The 3,597-nt window shown below is 42.9% G+C and overlaps 1 pseudogene; it reads left to right on the top strand.

The window, feature by feature from the left end:
• Positions 1–1,350: 1,350 nt before the first annotated feature.
• On the top strand, positions 1,351–2,841 carry LOC110325908 (annotated as a pseudogene).
• Positions 2,842–3,597: the final 756 nt, after the last annotated feature.

Here is a 3,597-nt window from a genome sequence, read left to right as displayed (position 1 = left end):
CCAAAAGAAAGCACACACACACACACACACACACACACACACACACACACACACACACACACTACCACCCGTACCACCAACAAAATCACAGGAATTGACAATCATTGATCACTAATATCTCTCTGTAACAATCGACTCAACTTACTTCCCCAGTAAAAAGACACAGATAAACAATGAATGTGAAAAGAGGATCTATCCTTCTGATGTATACAAGAAACATGACTCAATAGCACAGACAGACACCACCTCAGAGTAAAGGGCTGTAAAAAGTTTTTAAGCAAATGGACCTAAAAAGCAATCTGGTGTAGCCATTCTAATATGTAACAAAATAGACTTCAAACAAAAATTAATCAAAAGAGATGGGAAAGGACACTTCATACTCATCAAAGGAAAGATTCACCCAAGGTGATTTTTCAGTTCTTAACATCTATGCCTCAAACACAAGAGCACCCATGTTTGTTAAGGAAACACTACTACAACTTAAATCACACATTGACCCTTATACATTGGCAGTGGGAGACTTTAATGCCCCACTCTCAACAGTGGACAGGTCATCCAGACTGGAAGAGAGACAACATCTTTAGCAATCAGAGCTTGTCAGCTGGATGTCAGCATGTAGAAGAATGCAAATATATCTAAATAGAGAATTCTCAAAAGAGAATCTCAAATGGCTGAGAAATACCTAACAAAATATTCCACATTTTTAACCATCAGGGAAACGAAAATCAAAACTACTTTGAGATTCTATTCTACACCCATCAGAATAGTTAAGATCAAAAATCCCAAGTGACAGCTAATGCTGGTGAAGAAGATAGGAGGAAGGAGAGCACTCCTCCACTGCTGGTGGGAGTGCAAACTTGTACAGCCACTATAGAAATCAAAATGATAGTTCCTCAGAAAATTGAGAATCTAACCTCAAGTCCCAACTATACCACTATTGTGTATATACCCAAAGAATGCTCCATCCTTCCATAAGGACACTCGCTCAACTATGTTCATAGCAGCTTACTCATAATAGTTAGGAACTGGAAACAACCTAGATGTTCCTCAAATGAACAATGGATAAAGAAAAAGGGTCAGTCCCTGCAGCGGCTGCCACCCTCATCCAGCAGCTTGGCGCCACCTCTGGTCAGCTTGGTGTCTGTGGCAGGCTCGACGAGGCAGTTGATGGGGGATGGCGGGCGGGTGGGCGTTCCGGTTTGATGGCGGCTTTCCACGCGCCACTGTGCTATGAATGTTTCCACCGCTCCAAGGAGATAGCATTCAGAGTTCTTGGATAAGTTGGCCTTGTGAAGAGCTGGCGATAATTTAATTCCATTTCTAGGTTTTCTATAAGGCACATCGAGTGCCATGAGCAGCTTTACTAAGGAAGAGTTTGACTGTCATATCCTCGGAGAAGGCTTTACTGCTGAGGACATTCTGGACCAAAAAAAAAAAAAAAAAAAAAAAAAAAAAAAAAAAAAAAAAAAAAAAAAAAAAAAAAAATCAGTGAAGTCTCTTCCTCTGACGACAAGGATGCTTTCTATGTTGCGGACCTCGGAGACATTTTGAAGAAGCATCTGAGGTGGCTGAAAGCTCTTCCCCGTGTTACTCCCTTTTACGCAGTCTAGTGTAACCATAGCAGAGCCATAGTGAGCACCCTAGCTGCCGTTGGGACAGGATTTGACTGTGCAAGCAAGACTGAAATACAGTTGGCACAGGGGCTTGGGGTGCCTCCAGAGAGGATTATTTATGCAAATCCTTGTAAACAAGTGTCTCAAATCAAGTATGCTGCCAGTGACAGAGTTCAGATGATGACTTCTGACAGTGAAATCGAATTGATGAAAGTCGCCAGAGCACATCCAAAGGCAAAGTTGGTTCTGCGGATTGCCACCAATGATTCCAAAGCAGTTTGTCGCCTCAGTGTTAAGTTTGGTGCCACACTCAAAACCAGCAGGCTTCTCTTGGAATGGGCAAACGAGCTAAATATTGATGTCATTGGTGTCAGTTTCCACGTGGTCAGTGGATGTACTGACCACGAGACCTTCGTGCAGGCAGTTTCGGATGCCTGCTGTGTGTTTGACATGGGAACAGAAGTCGGTTTCAGCATGTATCTGCTTGATAGTGGTGGTGGCTTTCCTGGATCTGCTGGATCTGAAGATACAACGCTTAAATCTGAAAAGATCACCAGTGTCATCAACCCAGCTCTGGACAAGTACTTCCCATCAGACTCTGAAGTGAGAATCATAGCTGAGCCAGGCAGATACTATGTCGCGTCAGCTTTCAAGCTTGCAGTCAATCAACATCATTGCCAAAAAAACCATGTGGAAGGAGCAGCCTGGCTCTGATGATGAAGATGAGTCAAATGATCAAACCTTCATGTATTATGTGAATGGTAGAGTATATGGATCATTTAACTGCATTCTCTATGACCATGCCCATATGAAGGCCCTGTTGCAGAAGAGACCCAAGCCAGATGAGAAGCATTACTCATCCAGCATCTGGGGACCAACATGTGATGGCCTTGATCCGATTGTTGAGTGCTGTAACCTGCCTGAAATGCATGTGTGATGCTGTTTGAGAACATGGGTGCATACACTATTGCAGCTGCTTCTACTTTCAATGGGTTCCAGAGGCCAAACATTTAACTATGTAATGTCATGGCCAATGTGGCAACTCATGAAGCAGATCCAGAGCCATGACTTCCCGCCAGAAGTGGAGGAGCAGGATGTTAGCACTTAGCCCACATCTTGTGCCCAGGAGAGTGGGATGGACGGTCATCCTGCAACTTGTGCTTCTGCTAGGATCAATGTGTAGATGCCATTCTTGTAGCTCTTACCTGCAAGTTTAGCTTGAATTAAGGCATTTTGGGGGACNATTTAACTTAATTACTTCTAGTTTGGGATGTCTTTATAAGAGTAGGGTTGACACCAATGCAGTGTGGAAGGCTAGGAGATGGGGGTCGCACTTACTGTGTTCCTGTGGAAACTTGGAATATTTGTTTTATATGGATTTTAATTCACTTTTCAGATATGATCTAATGCGTACCCTCAGCTTCTGAGAAAGCACTTGTAGCTTGTACATTGGCAGAATAGGCCAGAAGCTTATGTTGTGACCCATTGTGAAAATAAAGTATCTTGAAATTAAGAAAAAAGAAGGAAAATGTGGTACATTTACATGATGAAGTATTACTCAGGTATTAAAAATAATGACATCATGAAATTTGAAAGCAACTGGATGAAAGTAGAAAAGATTATCTGCGTGAGGTAACCCAGACTCAGAGAGGCAAACAGGGTGTGGACTCACATATAAGTGGACATTAGCTATTAAGTAAAGAACAAGCATGTTACATCCCGCAGACCAGAGAAGCTAAGTAACAAGAATGGCACTAAGGGGGTTGCATAGATCTCCCTGGGAAAGGAAAATAGAATAGAGTTTGTGGGTGGACTGGGGGTGAATGGGGATGGGAACAGGAGAGATCAGGTAGAGGGTGTGAGAAATGGAGGGAGAGGATACTTGGAGAGACGGCTGGAATTGGAGGACATTTAAGGTGTGATATAGAAACCCACTGCAGTGGAAATCCCATGGAATTTACAAGAGTGAACCTAATGAAATCTC

The sequence above is a fragment of the Mus pahari genome, chromosome 8 (genome assembly GCF_900095145.1).
Source record: "Mus pahari chromosome 8, PAHARI_EIJ_v1.1, whole genome shotgun sequence".
Lineage (NCBI taxonomy): Eukaryota > Metazoa > Chordata > Mammalia > Rodentia > Muridae > Mus > Mus pahari.
This window is presented reverse-complemented; position numbering and strand designations above follow the sequence as displayed.